Source organism: Nicotiana tomentosiformis, chromosome 9 (assembly GCF_000390325.3).
Source record: "Nicotiana tomentosiformis chromosome 9, ASM39032v3, whole genome shotgun sequence".
NCBI lineage: Eukaryota > Viridiplantae > Streptophyta > Magnoliopsida > Solanales > Solanaceae > Nicotiana > Nicotiana tomentosiformis.
Window position 1 is genome coordinate 83,565,608 of NC_090820.1, and position 21,383 is coordinate 83,586,990.

The window sequence follows — 21,383 nt, forward strand, 5'->3', positions numbered from 1 at the left end:
GGCGATGTTTCGCCTATATACACCGTACAATGAATGATTCTTGCATTCTTGTTCCTATTCATGGCCGTTGGACCCAACTAGGTTTTGAAATTTTGTTTCATCTCTTTTACTGCCTTTGTTGTTGATTGCATGTGATCTTTTCCTTCCTTATTTATGTTTATTTGATTATTTTCCATGTTTGGTCATCCTAATCTTTCACTATATAAACCCATTCCCCAATTCCCTAAACGGACCTAACTACTATTATTCTCTCACTCTGACTCATTCTATACTATTCTAAAACTCTTGATTATGGCCGATTGAAAACCAAGGCCATCGGAATCCGCTCTATTGACATTCCAGTGCAAGCATTGCTCGAGGCTTGTTTGAAGCTCCTATGAACTTTGACACACTAGGGGTTTGGGTCCTGTTGCTCTCGCTCTTTGCTACTGATACTAGAGTTGTTGCTGGCACTTGGTTTTCTCCTTTATTTGCTTGTTAAATCTACAAACAGGTAAGTGTTCAGACCCTCGCAATTTTGTTTCTCCCCTGTTAGTGTTCATGCTTCTGAACATCTGTGTTATGTGAACTCTTCTAAACCAATATGACACTGTATCGACCTTTCTTTGAATTTTTTCTGCAATCCATCATAAGAACTTGTATATGTTTATTTAGTGTAGTCAATTTGGAAAATTTCAAGCTGGTATACTTGCTTGAGATTGGGTTTATCTATGCTTGAATTCCTATATTGGCCGTCTAATATTGAATCCTTTCTCATGCCTTATCTTGAACTTTTTGTACTGAAACCCCTTAGGAAATATGTTCCTGCTCAGAATTGCTTTGATGAGTCTCTTCATGCTAAATCTCTTTATGCATAATCTGCTATTTCTCGGCAAATTAACCCTTGACCATCACATGTGACAATACTATGTAGATGTTTAGCCTAATATGCTCCCTTGCCATTGCTAAACTCTAATGTATGACTATTATATGTGTTCAGCCTGAATTATCTCTAACTCTTATGTTTATGTATAGCCGAGTACTTATATGTGTTGCTTGTTATGAGCCCATGCCTTAGATTCTTGTGAGAAACTAATTCATGCCTAGAATTTGTTCAAATGAGTTACTTCCTGTTGAGTCCTTCATGTACAATATGCTACTTTATTAGAGTCAATTCATAAGGAATCTACATGTCAATACTATCCCAATTAGGTCTCTCTACTGTTTGTAAAATCTAATGTTATGTTATCATTATGTGCTCACTGATTGCTTAAAACTGCTGGGATGAATATATCTAGCCTATTCTTCCTATACGGTAAACTGGATAAGTCCTGATGTGTGTTTGACATGTTACTCTAAAGTTGATATGTTTCACCTACCACGAGTTCTTATACATTCTCTAAGACTTTGAACCTTTGTGTTATGATTGATATCTGTCTGAAACTCAATATGTTAAGTTTCTCATGTTCAAACTAAGTGATTAATTCCCCATGTCCGCTACTCTATCTGTTATTTTACTTGGCTACAAGCTAGCTGGAATCATGTCTTTCTTAGGCTCTCATGTTTAAGGCTTTTTGGTATAACTGCTCTTTACCTGTGTTCCTAAATTTTCTTGTTAAGACTCTTAGGTCTAAAGTGTCCTTTAGGTTAATTCTGAACCATGCTTACTTGGAAATTCTTCTTAACTTTGGCTTGCTATCTTTTAACATATTTTTTGGAGAATATAATTTGTATCTATCATGTGTATGCTATGCCTGTTGAGAACTTGTGTAATCCTGCTTGTGTTCCTTTGGTCTGGGACGTAGGATATAGCAGGGCGTGGCCATGGCACGACATCGGACGTGGCAGGACATAGCCATAGCAGGACGCAGGACATGACTGGACTCAGGACATGGTAGGACGTTGAACATGGCAGGGCGTGGCCATGGCACGGCGTCAGACGTCGCATGACATGGCAGGACGCAGGACATGGCAAAGCGTGGCCATGGCACAGCGTCGGACGTGGTAGGACATTGCCATGGCAGGACGCAGGGTATGGTAGGACGCCATTGCAACACGTGACTAAATTCTCATAACCATAAAAAATACAACCCCAAGTGGTGGTCTAATTCACCATGTCCCTTCCGGGATCAATCTACACATAACAGGCCATAATAACCAAATACCTCCAAATAAATCAAATTACGGCGGCCGTCAAACCTCGCACGTACTGCCACAACCACCTATAAAACTTAACACATTGAAGGAACCGATCATTGCCACCATCATGCCAATTCAACCATTGCTAACTGGTCCGACTTCTTCTAATTTACCCTGGACTTGCCTTAGGAATAATAATGGTTCCGTTCAAAACATAACAAACCCAAATCCGCACCTATACTGAATGACCTCATTTCACGAGACCACGTTGTCTCAAAACCCACGAACCATCTCATACCCTCTTTGTGCGCATATTCGCATCTTCAACTGGTACACCCATTCCGATAATCCCTCTATGAATCCGAAGTTACTTTCCCCCATTCCTCCAATGCTACACCGCAGACCGAAGATAACGTAGAACACTCCCGGCCCATTTCATAATCCACTGCAAAGCTTGATACTTAACCATACTACAAACTCGAAATCCTGAGGCACCACGCTTTAACTTTTGAAACCACTAAGACCGTTGTTGAGAGTCACCCACTCTGGCTTGGTTCCAAATATAACCAACTCCAAGGCCTTGCTAGCACATGAACACTCTCTCAAAGAAGACACCGGCTGGATCACTTTCCTTGTACTTCACATCTACACGAAGCATAAACTCTGAGTCTTCCCGAAGCCTGCACATGAATCGATAAGGCCAATTATAGCACACATTCCACAAATCCTTCGCTCAAATTATCACTAATGTTCTCTTTCTTTAGTCATAATAACCCACCAATATGCCGATAACTAGAAACCTCACAAGTAGATAACCATGCAATCAAATTGTAGATGGTGGGGCTCTCTCGCTTAGGTTGGAGGTACCATTGCACAACGCTGGGACCCACTAACACTCCTTATCCCCCATTGACATGATTTTGCACCATCAACCTGCCAAATTCCTAGAAATCCTTCTGTTAACACTTCATGAACATTCTGAATCACTAGCCACATTTACATATCCGACCTCTTATCGGATAGCCAGTAGAATCCTTTGTAGAAGCTTTGTCAACACCTCACGACCGCTAACCTACTCACAGGAGATAACCCACCTGTGGTAATTACATGCCGACATCTTCCAACATCTTCCGAGTACAATTACTATGAAATCAATAAACCACATTGAACCTGTGCACATTCACCAGTTGTACAAGTCCGTTCACTCCCCATTGACATCAACTAAAGGTACGACGATATATTTCGATCCAACTCCCTCCTGTCACACCCAATCTTCCTCATTATAGCAGCCAATATTCCAAATTAAACATGTAGACCTAGTCACTGTCCCCCATGAATCCCCCAAATCACTCTAAACTTTCATCAAGGCGTGCAGTTATCCTACCACAGAACCCATATGCTACTCTGCCACTCTCCCACTTTGGTCAAACCCTCTCTTTTAAGCAACTACTCGACTTCTGTTTCCTTACACTTGGCCTTCTAGAAGTTTAACCATCGCAAGATACCTACCACATGTCCTTCCTCATCCTTCGCTGCCCAGTTGTTGCCTTAACTCAAAGTTCATCTATGTAGCACCCGAACCAACCGATTTCTGCCAACTCTAAACCTCCACGAAGATCATCCTCCTTGAGCCATCATCATTAGGATTACCGATTCGATTCTGAACCACATCACACTGCGACATCTGGCAGCCGCTTCCCTGGCACCATTCACAATACTCTGCCCCAAAGGCAATTTGAAGAAGGCCATAATACCGGTGAACTTAACACATTCAATCAAGGATGACGACATCACATCTCGGATGAAGATTCCACCACATTCGAAGATACCAAGTCCCGTTACTCCATCAATTTAACCTGAACATTCTTAGTCTGATTGCCTTTCCTCCACTGGAAATGAAACACTGAACCTCTAAATCACGCATTGAGAAAAAGCTCATTTCGATTCATTAACTACCCCTGTGCGATAACAGCTCATGAACATCATAGCAATTGGTGCATATCCCCAAAACCATCAGAAATATCGCTAGTGAGCTGAGATGACAGAACATCCTTCCACAAGGCGACGACATTAGACCAATCGAATATGCAGGGAGAAACAACCTTCTCTACATCAGTAGTGCCATTAAAATTCCTCGATTCCAAATTTATAACAAGCGCTTCACGTCACATACGATCGAATAGGAAGGAGAAGAAGGCATAAGCCCAAAGGAATCAAATCGCACGATGAGTAATCAAGAAGGGAAGTGCTCTTAACTGTCCTATAACCTCTAGAAGATAAGTACAGACGTCTCCGTACCGATCCGCACGACTCTACTAGACTCGCTCATGACTCGTTAGACCTAAGTGAACCTAGTGCTCGGATACCATGTTGTCACGACCCAAAATCCATTAAATGCCGTGATGGCGCCAGACACCGCTGTCAGGCAAGTCAAAAATAAATACTTCATTTGGTTCTCATGTTAATATTTATGAAATCATATTTCCTTCAATTAAATAGTAAAAGATGGAATTTACAGTGTAGATAATAATATTTTTAACAATTTCAATATAGGACAACCCCTAATCACCCCTAAACCCGGTTTCACAAGTGCTTGAGCATCAACTAGGAATATAAAATAAAATACAGCATCTATCCGGAATACAAATTGGACAGGAAAAATATAAATACTCGAAAGGAGACTCTGCTAGCTGCAGATCGTAGTATAGAGTGCAGCTCACCTAAGTCCCCGCTATAACTGCGCCTCTGTGCCAACAAGGCCACTAGGCATATATGTACCTACACAAAAATATGCAGCAAGTGTAGTATGAGTACGTAAATCAATGCGTACTCAGTAAGTATCCTGCATAACCTCGACGAAGTAGTGATGAGGGGTCGGCTCCAACACTTACTATGGGATATAAATAAAATACCAATGATATAATTTAGCATGGATTACCTAGAATAGCTGTAAGCATAATATCATGAAATAAGTAAATGATTCTTTTGTAAATAAAAAATTTCCAAATTTATTTTTCATCGTTTATCATTTTGTATCTCAGGCCAATGAAGGAATATCAATTATCATAACATCCAAAGCAACCAATTCGATCATGAGCAAATCATGCTGAGATCGTATGACACGGTCCAACATAAATATTTAAATTGTTCACTGCCGAGGGTCGAACTGTGAGAACCATATATGCATCTATCTGCTACCGAGGCATTCGGCCCGCTCCACAAAAGAGAAAACACATTAAACAACCAATTCAAGATTTATTAAGGGGCAAATATTTCAAGAATTTCAAATTCCCATTTAACGGTCAAGTAAATGAAGTTTAACTTTCTTATAATTCCTTTATCGAGTTTCTAAATGTTTTGAATAATTAATTTAACAAGTAGGGCACAACATCGAACGTACAACATGATATGGGTCCTAGGCTACCCGGACATAAGAATAATAGTATCTAAGCATGGACTCTCGTTACCTCGTGCATACGTAGCACCCACAAATAGAAGCACATAATGATTTGATTCATCTATGGGGTTAATTCCCTCTTACAAGGTTAGAAAGGAGACTTACCTGGCTCCGATATACCATAGCCGACTCCCAAGCCTTTCAAACTACTCAATTCGATGCCCAACGCTCTGAAACTATTCACTAAATGTGCAAATCCATAGATATATACTCTAATACTCATTATAATTCAATTTACAACAATTTTCAACTCCGCTCGAAAAGTCGATAAAGCAACCCTCGGGCCCACGTCCCTGGAATCCAAAATTAATCGAAGATAAACATTACCCATAACTCCCACGAACTCAAATATATAATTTATTCTCAATTGCATGCCCAAATTCTTGATCAAAATCCTAGAATACCAATTTCTTGGTTTTTCTTCAAAATCTCAAATTTCTACAAATTTTCACGCTTCAATCCATGTATAAATCTTGTATTTAACTCACAATACACAAGAATCATTTACCTTGACATAGATGATGAAAATCCCTCCTTGATGCTCTCCAAAATCGCCCAAACCAAGTGAAAAATGAGAAAAGGAGAGCCAAATCCCGCTGTTAAAACGATTCTGCCCAGCGATTTTTAGCACCTACGGTGCCTTGGCTGCATCTGCGATCCCGCACCTGTGACAAAATCCTCATTGGTGGACATTTCCCTTACCTGGCCAACCTCCGCATATGCGGACAAAACGGGACCGCTTATGCGAGCCCATCCGTTCCTGCCACTACTGCTCTTGCACCTGCGGTCACGCAGGTGCGCAAAAACTTTCGCACCTATGGTGGCTAGGCTGCCCTCACTCTTTTTCTTGTTCGGCTAGTAGCTCGCACCTGTGAGCTCGCACCTGTGGCTGGCCAAGCCCAGGCGCGATTATGATATCAAGTGGGAGCTTCAGGTGTTGCTCCCAATTCCAACTTGGTCCGAGCCTCGTCCGATTGCCACTCGGGGACGCCGGGGGCCCGCCCGAACATACAAACAATATTGTAATCATGCAACAGACTCACTCGTACCCTCAAATCATTTCAAACAACATCGAAATCATGAATTGCACCCTAATTCAAGCTTAATGAACTTTAGAACTTCGAACTTGTACATTCAATGTCGAAACCTATCAAATCACGTCTGATTGACCTCAAATATTGAACACAAGTCATAATTGACATTACGGACCTACTCCAACTTTCGGAATCGGAATACGACCCCGATATTAAAAAGTTCACTCCCGGTCAAACTTTCCAAAAACCTTCAAATTTTCATTTTTTGCCAAATGACCCCGAAATGACCTATGGGCCTCCAAATCCACATCCGCACGCGCTCCCAATACCAGAATCACCATACAGAGCTATTCCCAGACTCAAAATCCCAAACGGACATCGATACCATTGAAATGCACTTCAACCCAAATTTATGAAATCCTTCCAAAAATGCCCAACTTCCACAATAGGTACCAAAATGCTCCTGGGTCATCCAAAACCCGATCCGAACATACACCCAAGTCAAAAATCATCATACAAACATGTTGGAACCTTCGAATCCCGATTCCGAGGTCTTTTACTCAAAAATCACACCTTAGTAAATTCTTCCAACTTAAAGCTTCCGAAATGAGAACTTCCTTTCTAAACCGACTCCAGATTTACCGAACTTCAATTTTGACCTCACGTACAAGTCATAAAACTTGAAATGAAGCTGCTCATGGCCTCATGCTGCTGAATGACGCGCTAGGGATCGAAACGACTGGTCGGGTCGTTATAACTCGAAACGGCCAGTCGGGTCATTACATTTACCCCGACAATCCTCTCAACAATACCACGTGTGCCAAAAATATAATAACACAATATAACAACTTTCACCACGTGCCCACATGCCACAATAGTTTGTTGAAGACAATTCCAATACCACAACCACACATAGCCCTCGGCTCAACAACACTAAATCTAACAACAACAACAATAATAACATGGGAGTATGGCAAGTAAATCAGCACAAGTGTAACGACTCGGCCGGTCATTTTGAGAGTAATATCCCTAATCCCCTATTTACTGCTTCTCCCATATCTATTTTTGTTATTATGACTTGCCGGGAGGTTTCGTTGTGGTTTTTGGAGTGTTTTGGAAAACATAGTCCCTAAATGGAGGTTTAAGCATTAAGATTTGGACCGTAGTTAGAATTGTGCGAAGACGAATTCGAAATGGAATTTCATTGGTTCTGTTAGCTCCGTTAGGTGATTATGGACTTAGGGGCATGTCCGGATTGTATTTTGGAGTTCTGTAACTCATTTAGGCTTGAAATGGCGAAAGTCGAATTTTTGGAGTTGTGGGCTGGTAGTGGAATTTTTGACATCGGGGTCGGATTCCAATTCCGGAAGTGGGAGAAGGTCCATAGTGTGGAATATGACTTTTTTGCAAAATTTGATGTCAATCGGACGTGGTTTGGTTGGTTTCGGCATCGGTTGTCGAATTTGGAAGTTTCAAGTTTCTTTAAGTTTGAATTGGAGAGTGATTCGTGATTTTAGCATTGTTGGATGTGATTTGAGGGCTTGACTAAGTTCGTATGGTATTTTAGGATTGTTTGGTATGTTTGGTTGAGGGCTCGGGGCCCTCGGGTGTGTTTCGGATGCTCAACGGGTTGAAATTTGGACTTATGCAATTGCTGAAGATTTCTGGTTGCTCGTGTTTTTGCATCTGTGGTTGGGGAACCGCAGGTGCAGAATCGCACGTGTAGATGATCAGGTGAAGAAGTGGTTTGGAAGGAGGAGCTTAGGGATCGCATGTGCGAGGTAATATTCTGCATCTACAATGTCCGCAGATGCGACCCTGGAGCACATGTGCGAAGAGAGACCGCAGAAGCGGACCCGTTTCCGCAGGTGCGCACGTACCAGTGCGACCACTTTCTCGCAGAAGCTATCCCAGGTCCCTTAATTCATTTCCGCACCTACGATAGAATTTCCGCAGGTGAAATGAATAGGTCGCAGGAGCGAATTTGCTGGGCAGAAAAGAGAAAAACATTCGAGGGTTTGATTCATTTCTCCATTATTGGACTTGGGAACTCGGAAATTTGCAATTCCTTTGAGGGATTTTCAGAGGGAGTCATTGGGTAATGATTCCTAACTCCTTTATGGTTATAACCCACTAATCTATCATTAAGTTTATCATTTAATTTCGGATTTGGGGTAAAAAGAATTGGGAAACATTGAGAAAAGTTATTAGACCAAATTTTGGGGTTTTGATCGAGATTTTGGTATCAAATTTAAGTGAATTTGGTATGGTTAGACTCGTGAGTGAATGGATGTTCGTATTTTGCAACTTTTACCCGATTATGAGACGTGGGCCCGGGGAGGCATTTTTGGCATTTTTCTAATTTCTTGCCTTAGTTATGATTTCGTTAGATAGATTTGTTTCTTGTAGATATATTTATGTTATGTAATTGGTTTTGGCTATATTTGAGCCATTCAGAGTCGCATATTTGTGAAAAGAGCATTGTGACGGATGTGTGGGCGCCGTGTACGTGAGGTGATGAGTACGTACACGGGCTTTTTGTTATAAAACTCCGTTTTCCACTAAGTCATAACTTATTTTTCTCCTTATTTGAAACACACTAGCATATGTAACTATCTTGTTTAGAGTAGAATAACATGCCTACATTGTTTAACTGCGTATTTGAACTCTGTGCAACATGTTTAGTGAAATTTCCTGCTTTCCTTGACTTGAACTTAGTCTAAACTGTAGGATTTGTTGCTGTAATTGTTACTCCGATTGGTTGCGCTGCATATTTACTTTGGGACTACGGAACGGTATTCTGGGAGATCCCCCTGTATTGCATATTTAATTTGGGACTACGGAACGGTATTTCGGGAGATCCCCCTGTTTTTCATATTTATTTTGGGACTACGGAACGGTATTCCGGGAGATCCCCTTGCACATTTAGGTTTGGATCTACGAGACGGTATCTTGGGAGATCCCTTGTTGTTATCACTATGTTCTGAGCTATTGTCTTTCATTGATTCTATTCATGTTAGATTTCCATATTTATTTTACTGCGATATTTCATTCTGTCTTATTTTATTATATTTATTCCAGTAGGGCCCTGACCTGATCTAGTCACTACTCGACCGAGGTTAGGCTTGGCACTTACTGGGTACCGTTGTGGTGTACTCATGCCCTTTCCTGCACATGTTTTTCGTATGCAGATCCAGGTTCATCTTACCAGCCTAATCACTAGTTGCAGTCGTTACTGTTTATTGGAGACTTCAAGGTACATCTGTTCGCCCCCGCAGATCCTCGAAGTCCCCCTCTATCCCTCTATGTTCATTTTTCCTTATTTTTGTAGAAATGATGTATAGAACGGTTAAGACTTCTTAGTAGCTTGTGACTTACGGTATTTCGGGTTTTGGGAATTGTTTTGTACATTTTTAGAGGTGATAATTGTGTATGCCGAGTGGAATTCAGTTGCTTATTAGATATTTGTTACTGTTAGTAGTTAATATTCGTAGAGACTAGGTGCCATCATGACGGTTCATGGAGGGAGAAATTGGGTCGTGAAAAGTTGGTATCAGAGCTCTAGGTTCATAGGAGTCATGAGTCACAAGACGATTTCTTAGTGTCTCGCAGATCGGTACAGAGACATTTGTACTTATCTTCGGGAGGCTATGGAACTGTTTGGACCAAACATACTTCTTTGATTTCCTTGTCATGCGAATTATTGGCATCAAAATATAAAAATTCTCTATTCTATTCTTTCTCACAGATGGTGAGGACCCGTACCGGAGGATCTGACGACCAGGCACCCGCGCCCCATGTTAGAGCCGCCATAGGCCGGGGCCGGGGTAGAGTACGACCATGCGGTGAAGCCAGAGCACCCGTGCGAGCTGCGACTGAGGAGCCCCCAGCAGTTCCAGCTGGAGGGCAGGCACCGTAGGTTCCTATTGCTGTACCAACCCTCCAAGAGACTCTAGCCTAGCTCATGAGCATGTTCAGTACCTTAGCTCAGGCTAGATTGATTCCGTTAGCTCCCGCCACATCTTAGGCCGAGGGAGGGGCACAGACTCCCGCATCCCACACTCCTGAGCAGACGGTCCAAGTTGATCAGGCCCCAAAGTTGATTCCTATGCTACCGGTAGCCCCGGTTCAGCATGAGACTAGGACAACCGCTTCTGAGGTGGAGCAACTCAGACTTGAGAGGTACCAGAAGTACCACCCACCTACCTTCACCGGATTGGCTACAGATGATGTGCAGGGTTTTCTAGAGGAGTGTCATCGTATTTTCCTTACTATAGGCATAGCAGAAATGAGTGGGGTTTCGTTTACCACTTTCCAGCTTAGAGGAGCAGCCTATCAGTGGTGGCGTGCTTATGAGTTGAGTCGGATGAGGAAGCTTCACTTACATAGACTCAGTTCTCGGACATATTTTTGAGAGAGTATGTCCTCAGAGCCCCAGGGACTCATGGCACGTGGAGTTTGAGCAGCTGCACCAGGGTGCTATGATTGTGTCAGAGTATGCAGTCCGCTTCAGTGATTTGGCCCGACATGCACCGACCTGGTTGCCACAGTTCGAGAGAGGGTTCGATGATTTATTGAGGTACTTCACCCCAGTATCAGGATTAGTATGGTCAAGGAGCTGGAGATTGATATTCCTTACCAGCAGGTTGTGAGTATTGCTAGGAGATTGGAGGGCATGCTTGCCCAGGACCGAGAGGAGAGAGAGGCCAAGAGGTCTCGAGAGACTGGTTCTTATTCTGGAGCTCGTGCCCCAGCAACTCGCCATGGTAGGGGTTATGTGGGTCACCCCATTCATTCAGCTATTCCAGCTGCCAGTGGTGTTCCAGCCCCTTCTAGGCCCCAGGAGCCTTATTATGCACCGTCAGTATCTAGTGTGCCTCTTGCTCGGGGTACTTTTAGCGGCTAGTCCAGCAGACCTGGCCCGAGTCAGGCACAACAGCCACGCCCTGCGAGTGGTTGTTTTGAGTGTGGTGACACCCGCCATATGGTGAGGGATTGCCCCAGACATAGGAGGGTTGCACCTCCACAGACTTCTCAGCCACTACATGCTCCACTGGGTCCTCGGGCCATGATTCCAGCACCAACTACTACCCCACCTACTCATCCAGCTCGAGGTGAAGGTCAGGGAGGTTGAGGTCGCCATAGAGGGGGAGGCCAGGCCAAGTATTATGTTCTTCCAGTCTATCATGGAGATGTGTTGGTATTATTTGACCCAGGCTCTATGTATTCATATGTGTCCTCTTATTTTCCCCCACATTTGGGCGTATCTCGGTATTCTTTGAGTTCCCCTGTTTATGTGTCTACTCCGGTGGGAGATTCTCTTATTGTGGACCCCGTGTATCGGTCGTATTTGATTGCTCTTAGTGGTTTTGAGACTAGAGCTGACTTATTATTACTCAGCATGGAAGATTTTGATGTTATCTTGGGCATGGACTGGTTGTCACCCCATTATGCTATTCTTGATTGTCACGCTAAGACCGTGATATTGGCTATGCCAGGCTTACCACGATTAGAGTGGAGAGGTACCTTAGAGTATACTCCCAGCTGAGTTATCTCATTTCTTAAAGCTCAACGAATGGTTGAGAAGGGGTGTTGACGCGTATCTAGCTTATGTGAGATATGTCAGTATTGATACCCCTATAGTTGAGTCAGTTCCAGTAGTGAGGGACTATCAAGATGTGCTCCCAGCTGATCTTCCGGGCATGTCGCCCGACAGAGATATTGATTTTCGCATTGATTTGTTGCGGGGCACTCAGCCCAACTCTATTCCTCCATATCATATGGCTCCTCCTGAGTTGAAGGAGCAGTTGAAGGAGTTGCTTGATAAGGGCTTCATTCGGCCTAGTGTGTTACCTTGGGGTGCTCCTGTCTTGTTTGTGAAGAAAAAGGATGGTTCTATGCGTATGTGTATTGATTATCGCTAGTTGAACAAAGTCACAGTGAAGAATAGGTATCCATTGCCTCTTATTGATGACCTATTCAATCAAGTACAGGGTACCAAAGTATTTTCTAAGATTGATTTGCGTTCAGGTTATCATCAATTGAAGAATCGGGAGCCAGATTTCCCGAAGACTGCTTTCAGGACTCGGTATGGACACTACGAGTTTCTTGTGATGTCATTTGGGCTGACTAATGCTCCAGTAGCCTTTATGCACTTGATGCATAGTGTGTTCCGGACCTGTATTGATTCTTTCATCATCGTATTCATTGATGACATTCTAGTGTATTCCCGGACTCGGGAGGATCATGAGCAGCACCTAAGGACAGTGCTTCAGACTTTGAGAGAAAAGAAGTTGTATGCAAAGTTCTCAAAATGTGAGTTCTGGTTAGATTCTGTGGCATTCTTGCGTCATATTGTGTCGAGTGAAGGGATCAAGGTGGATCCAAAGAAGGTGGAAGCTGAGCAAAGTTGGCCTAGACCGTCCTTAGCTATAAAGATCCGGAGTTTTCTTGGGTTGGCAGGGTATTACCGTCGATTTGTTGAGGGATTTTCTTCTATTGTAGCACCTATGACCAGGCTGACCTAGAAGGGTGCTCCATTCAGGTGGACAGAGGAGTGTGAGGACAGCTTTTAAAAGCTCAACACAGCTTTGACTACAACCCAGTATTGGTATTTCCTTCAGGTTCGGGGTCTTATACAGTTTATTGTGATGTGTCGTGAGTTGGCCTCGGTGCGGTGTTGATGAAGGATCGTAGGGTGATTGCCTACGCATCCAGACAACTAAAGGTGCATGAAAAGAACTATCCTGTCCATGACCTTGAGCTCGCAGCTATTGTTCATGCCTTGAAGATTTGGAGGCATTATTTGTACGTTGTTCCTTGTGAGATTTACATCGATAACCAGAGTTTGCACCATCTGTTCAAGCAGAAGGATCTTAATTTGCATCAGAGGAGGTGGTTAGACCTGCTTAAGGATTATGACATTACCATTTTGTACCATCCTGGGAAGGCCAATGTGGTGGCCGATGCTTTGAGTAGTCAGGCAGAGAGTTTGGGGAGTTTAGCATATCTACCAGCAGTAGAGAGGCCTATGGCATTGGATGTTCAGGCCTTAGCCAGCTAGTTTGTGAGATTGAATATTTCTGAGTCGAGTCGAGTATTGGCTTGTGTGGTCTCTCGGTCTTCTCTTTATGATCGTATCAGGGACCGTTATTATGATGACCCCCATATGCTTGTCCTTAAGGACACGGTCCAGCACGGTAATGCTAAGGAGGTCACTATTGGGGAGGATGGTGCATTGAGGATGCAGGACAGGTTATGTGTGCCCAATGTGGACGGGTTGTGTGAGTTGATTCTCCAAAAGGCTCATAACTCGCGGTACTCCATTCATCTGGGTGCCGCGAAGATGTATTAAGACCTGAGGCAGAATTATTGGTAGAGGAGGATGAAGAAGGCCATAGTATAGTATGTGGCTAGATGTCTAAATTACCAGCAGGTGAAGTATGAGCATCAGTGACCGGGTGGGTTGCTTCAGAAGATAGAGATTCTGGAGTGGAAATGGGAGCGGATCACTATGGATTTTGTTGTTGGACTCCCACAGACTCAGCGGAAGTTTGATGCAGTTTGGGTGATTGTGGACCGGCCGACCAAGTCAGCTCATTTCATTCTTGTGATGACTACCTATTCTTCCGAGCAGCTGGATCGAATATACATTCGTGAGATTTTCAGACTTCATGGCATACCGATATCTATCATCTCTGATCGGGCATGCAATTTACATCGCGGTTCTGGAGGGCGATACAGTAGGAGTTGGGTACTCGGGTGCAGTTGAGCATAACTTTTCACCGTCAGACAGACAGGCAGTCCGAGCGCACTATTCAAATTCTTGAAGATATGCTCCGTGCGTGTGTGATAGAGTTTGGAGGTTCTTGGGATCAGTTCTTGCCACTTGTGGAATTCGCCTACAACAACAGTTATCAGTCCAGCATTCAGATGGCACCGTACGAGGCTCTATATGTTAGGTAGTGCCGGTCCCCAGTGGGTTAGTTCGAGCCGGGCGAGGCTAGATTATTAGGTACGTACTTGGTTCGGGATGCCTTGGAGAAGGTGAAGGTGATTCAGGACAGATTTCACACATCCCAGTCCAGACAGAAGAGCTATGTAAAACTAAAAGTTCACGATGTTGCATTCATGGTTGGATAGCGGGTCCTACTTCGGGTTTTGCCTATGAAGGGCGTTATGAGGTTCGGAAAGAGGGGAAAGCTGAGCCCAAGGTTTATTGGCCCCTATGAGGTGTTGCGACGAGTTGGGGAGGTTGCTTATGATCTTAAATTACCTCCCAGTCTAGTAGGAGTTCATTCGGTATTTCATGTTTCCATGCTCTGGAGGTATCACGGCGATCCGTCTCATGTGTTATATTTCAGGGCAGTCCAGTTGGACAGGGATCTATCTTATGTTGAGGAGCTAGTGGCTATTTTGGACTGGCAGGTTCGGAAGCTGAGGTCAAAGAACATTGCATCAGTAAAGGTTCAGTGGCGGGGCCAGCTGGTCGAGGAGGCGACTTGGGAGACCGAGCAGGATATACATAGCCGTTATCCTCATCTTTTCACCACTTCAGGTATGTCTCTATGCTCGTTCGAGGACGAACAATGGTTTTAAGAGGGGGAGGATGTAACGACCCAGCCGGTCATTTTGAGAGTAATAGCCCCGATCTCCTATTTAATGCTTCTCCCATATCTATTTCTCTATTGTGACTTGCTGGGAGGTTTCGTTTTGGTTTTTGGAGTGTTTTGGGACACTTAGTCCCTAAATGGAGGTTTATGCCTTAGGATTTGGACCGTAGTCATAATTATCCTCCCCTTGAAATTTCCCCTGTTAAAATAGGAACCTTCAACTGACATCAACCCCAAAGACTTTACTATTTTATAGCTACCCGTCCTGATGTAGCCTTAGAAGAAAGACCCAATGTTATGTAAAATAATTATAATTCCAATAATATCTATGAATGGAACATAGATGGTTGTCCTGAATACAATATTTTGGCCAAAATACAGCAAATGACTATGGTAGCCACTGCATACCGAACTTCTCATAATTGTTCTTACAAGCTTACTAAATTTCGCAGAAGCGAGATGCGCAGATGCTACCTCTTGTCCGCAGATGCGAAAGTCACTGGGCATAAGCATAAATTTGGGGTTTCACTATTTTTAGTCATTTTCAGATTTGTGGAGCTCGGTTTGGGCAATTTTGGAGAGGAATCTTTCCACACAACTTGGGGTAAGTGTTCTTGACTCCCTTGTAATTATATTTATTGAATTATTCTTCATTTTTGGTGTATGATTATCGAATCTTCAAGGGAAATCGAAGGAAATTTCTATAAATTCATAAAAATGAATTCTCGAGTTTTGAATGCCGATTCGGAGTCGGGTTTGAGTGAAATTAGTATGGTTGAACTCGTAAGTGGTTGGGTTGTCGGATATTATGAGTTTCGTCGGGTTCCAAGATGTGGGGCCCACTGCCAACTTTCCTGTCGGAATTTGAAATTTGTTGAAATTTATTAACAATGGGTAATTATAACACATTTTGATTAATTTGGACATTTGTTGCATAGTTTTGGATCGACAAGCATCGGTTTGAGGTATTAGAGTGGCATTGGAGCCGGCTATTGAGCTTCAGAGTGAGGTAAGTCTCTTGTCTAATTTTGTGAGGAGGAAATTATCCCATAGGTGATTAAATTAATAATTGTTGCTAATTATGGGGGTTACGTACGCACGAGGTGACGAGAGTCCGTGCGTAGCTACTAATATTGCTAAAGTCCGGGTAGTTTAGGACTCAAATCATGAATTACTTGTGATAATTGCATCTTTTATTTGATTAAATTACTGGAATTATATAGTAAATTGTTTTGAGGAAATAATAAAAGGTCGAAACTTCATATAATTGAATGTTTGTGTAAATTATTTAATTGTTAATAAAGATTGAACATCCTACGTGTTAATATTAATAACTTCTCATTCCGGAGGTTCATAAGAAAATGTCCTCCTTTCTTGTGGAGCGGGCCTAACGCCTCGGCAGTATAGATGCATCTATGGATCGCGCCGCACGTCCCTCGGTAGTGTACACGACACTCTGGATCGGGCTGTAGGACCTCGGTAGAAATCGTGCCTAATAATAATAATTACATGATACCTTGGCATTTTAATTGCAGCTTGTGAATTTAATTAATAGATTGGGAATTGTTGCATTTGAAGGAATTTAATTATGTCTGTTGGTTAAATAGGATTATTGTTAGCTCTGTGAATCATGTGGATTTAAATAATTTCATATTTTATTTCAATTATTATTATTGACCCTTAGCGAGTGTCAAAGTCGACCATCTCGTCTCTACCTCTTCGAGATTAGGCTTGATACTTACTGGGTACACGTTGTTTACGTACTCATGCTACAGTTGTTGCACTTTTTGTGCAGGACCTGAGACAGGTGCTATAGTTGGACCTATCAGCACCCACCCACGATATCCAGAGGCTTAGTGGTGAGCTTCCCTTCTGAGCCATTCTACAGCAATCAGTTCCTCTTCCTGAATTTTATTCTGTCTATTTTATTTCAGACAGTATTTGAATTTTTGTATACTCTACTAGATTCTCATACACTTGTGACATTAGGTCTTGGTACACACACTAGTAGAATTTTTTGATTTAATTATTTCCTTGGTTATTTTCATTTACCAGATCTTTTCACATTGTCTTGATCATTGCAAGTAAGAAGAGTTTAATTGGTTAATTTTAAAAAGGTTTGAATATGTGTTTAAATTACTAGTTGGCTTGCCTAGCTATAGTGTTGGGCACCATCACGACCTATAAGTGAAATTGGGTCGTGACACCAATATTTGATATGTATCATTTTAAATAAAAGACAAGTGAAATATAACTCATAATATAAACTTTTAAAACATTTATATCAATCTAAGATTTTGAATAAAATCATTCCATTTGCTTTAAGTCATTGAAATCACATTCGGCTCCTTAGGCCTAAACATAAGAAAATCATCCTTACCTTCCACTGGGAATACTATACCATCGCCGACACAAGAATGTCAACTAGGTTATGTACCTAGCGGCAAGTATCATAGACCTTACTTTCTCATGTCGTCTTATCGTAGTGTCGGATGAATCGACTCAGCCATGCTAATAATAATACAAAATAGTACCCTCTCGAGGGAGAGCACTTTGCCGTAGTCTATACCACAAAGTGGCCATCTATGCCTACACCGGCACGTGTAGTTTCATGACAACAAAAACAATTTATCCTAAGCTAATCTCGGTGAATAGAAGTAACTCCCAAACCATTTGATACTCCAAATATAGATTCATAGCATATTATCCTCAAAGGATCTAATTTTTATCAAATCATAGCATTAATAGGAAAACCTAAACCATTTGAATAAAAATTAAATAAGCAACATTTTACATGTTAAAGCATTTAGCAATTTAACATCAATCTTTAAAAAGATACCACAAGTGATATTCTATTTATCAATTTTCAAAAGAAATACTTTCTATGAAAACTTATCTTTAGCACTCAAATACGTATACTCTTATCAATACGTAAGTTTTGATAAAAACTTATAACATTTACCTTAAATGTCATTTTGCCAACAAGATTTAAATAAAATTTTATAAAACAACATGACACTACATATACAATATAATATTTTAGTACATGGAGACATCCGTACTTGTTTGTCCCCACAAGTACGAAAGTACATTTGCAAACAACTTAAGCATTAACTGGAAACATGCTTTTAGAAAACAATCCCTCAAGAAGAGTAAGTTTTAATCAACTTACTTCGCTTTCCCTTTATTCACATTCACAAGCTTTCAATCCTCTTCCATCATTCGAATGTTGATTAAAATTCTCAAACATCACCAACAAGTCGATATCTACAATTAGATATCCTAATTATATCAAAATATGGCCTAAAATATTGACCAATATTCATTTATGGCTCATAAGTTGACTACAAGCCTCCAACAACTCAAATCGCTGAATAAGTTCACTTACTAGCATATTCAACTCCGCTCTTATTAATTAATACTCATTTGTAGTTATCAATGATACTACATTACTACTCCAAAACCGCCAACTTACTATTCATCGTCTTCATTAACCAACGCTTGCAAAATATATAATTCGGGTGATTACTTAGTTGATCACTTCCAACTTTTGCTAACAAATAATTCCATAGGTTCATTGTATTGATCAATTTCATCGCCAAGATTACTATTCATCTTCTATCTAATTTTCTCAAAAGTATTATTCATGCCATGAACTAGAGTTTAATATTCCAATCTTTCAACCATTAAAACTTGTAACAAATGCTTCAAATACTTTTAACTACTCGTAATAAACGAGTTTGAAGCATTGGAATTATATTAAGTAAATCAATCTTGAAAAATCACAACTTTGGCGATTTTTGTGTTCTTGAGGATTTGATGATGAAATCTAGTAGTTAGAGGTAATAATGATATTAGAACTCATGTATATTGAGTAAGAATCAACCTAAAATATCATTTACAACTTACCTTCGTTGGTTGGACTTGATTTGAGCATAACATCGCATCTTGACCTTAATAACTGTAACCCCAAAAGCTCAAAATACCCTCTCTCCCGGACTTTGCACTTATATGCCCAAATTTCAGGGTTTAGTATGTTTCCCCGGACATTTCGCGTCCCTAGTTCACTCCTCCTCCAAGCTCAGATACGGACCCGGACGCTATGGTCGTACTTCACTACTAGCATTTGGTAATTTGATTATAACTTCTTATAGGAATGTCCAAATGACAAACAGTTTGAAGAGATATAAACTAAACTCGAAAATCTTTAATTTGACAGGTTTTCCACCACATAAATCTTTATATATATCTAGATATGATCGTCCAAAGATAGGTCTTATGCGTACTCATTTGGAACTTTAGTCTATCATGTAATTTCCAACTTGACTTGTCCCAAGGGCTCTCCTTAGGCCCCATATCACTTCAAATACACCTCGTACACTTTTTATTATATCAAACATATTAATAGTCCTCATCTGCACACAAAATAATATAATTAGCACACATCAACTTTCTTAATAGCGCTTAAGCAGTTCAAACATTTTTCCGGGGTGCTACATAAATGTTGCATTTCTTTGCATGAGACTAGGCAGTGTCTCCATTATATTGCATGAGGATAAACAGTGCCTCCATTATTGCATAAGGATAAACGATGCCTTTCTTTGCTTGAGACTAAACATTGTCTCCATTACATTGCAAGAGGCTAAGCATTGCCTCCATTATTGCATTAGGCTAAACACTGCCTTTTTTTGCATGAGACTAAGCATTGTCTCCATTACATTGAATGAGGCTAAGCACTGCTTCCATTATTTCATAATGCTAAACTCTGCCTTTCTTTGTATGAGACTAAGCACTCTCTCCATTACTTTGCATGAGGCTAAGTATTGCCTCCATTATTGTATAAGGCTAAACGCTGCCTTTCTTTACATGAGACTAAGCACGTCTCCTTTACAATGCATGAGGCTAAGCACTGCATCCATTATTGCATAAGGTTAAATGCTGCCTTTATTTTCATGAGACTAAGAACTGTCTCCACTACATTGCATCAGGCTAAGCACTGACTCCATTATTGCATAAGGCTAAACGCCGCCTTTCCTTGCATGAGACTAAGCACTGTCTCCATTACATTGCACGAGGCTAAGCACTATCTCCGTTATTGCATAATGCCAAACACTGCCTTTCTTTGCATAAGATTAAGCACAGTCTCCATTACATTGCATGAGGCTAAGCACTGCATACATTATTGCACTAGACTAAATGTTGCCTTTCTCTGCATAGGGGCTAAGCACTGCCTTCATTATTTTGCACGAGACTAAGCATTGTGTCCATTACACTGCATAGGGCTAAGCACTGCCCTCATCTCATACAAGGCTAAGCGCTGTCTTGTCTTGTTCTCGCATATAACTAAGAACCACCCATTCCCTCTATCAAGCAATCAATATCAATTCATCCATGCATTTCATAAGATGAAACATCGCCACGTTATCCGAAGGCGTCATGGTCTGCCGACATCATCCTCATAGCCCGAAGACATCATGTTATGGCCTGAGGATCTCTCAAAATTGCATATCATTATTCAAAGGCGTCATAGTATAGAGGCACCATCCTCATGTCCCGAGGACACCATTTCATGGCGTGCGAATCTCTTATAATACGCTTCATGTCCTAGGACGTCATGGTCTATGGACACCATCATCATCATCCAAAAGATGACTCTTGTGATCCAAAGGGAATTTGCATCATGTTTAAATTTCCATAATAACTTTACTTATTCTAGCACATCATGTTTTAAGTTTTGTAGACAACTCGGGAGGTAACCGTTCTACAAGCAGGAGCAATTCTCACTCCGGTTTCCGTTCACGATGTTCACACCCTTTGATTACCTCAAACGTAACCGATAACCATCAATGATCATTTCTATCCAGTGACCGCTCAAACATTTATCTTGTACAGCCATAACGTTCAAAATCTTATCATAACTCCACCTGAAATTATCAGTTACTTATGACACTATCCTATCCTGAGAAGATCATTCCTCGAAGCGTATAACTATTTTTTTATAATACCTCCATCGGCTCTTCACCGTTGGATCTAGAACTACACACGACCTGATTCCCGTAACACTAGGGATATGTAGGCAATTCAGGAACTTGGTTTGGCACCTATTGTTTCAAAACACCTTATTCGGACAAAATTGGTCATCATTTTCTTTACCCGACTAGT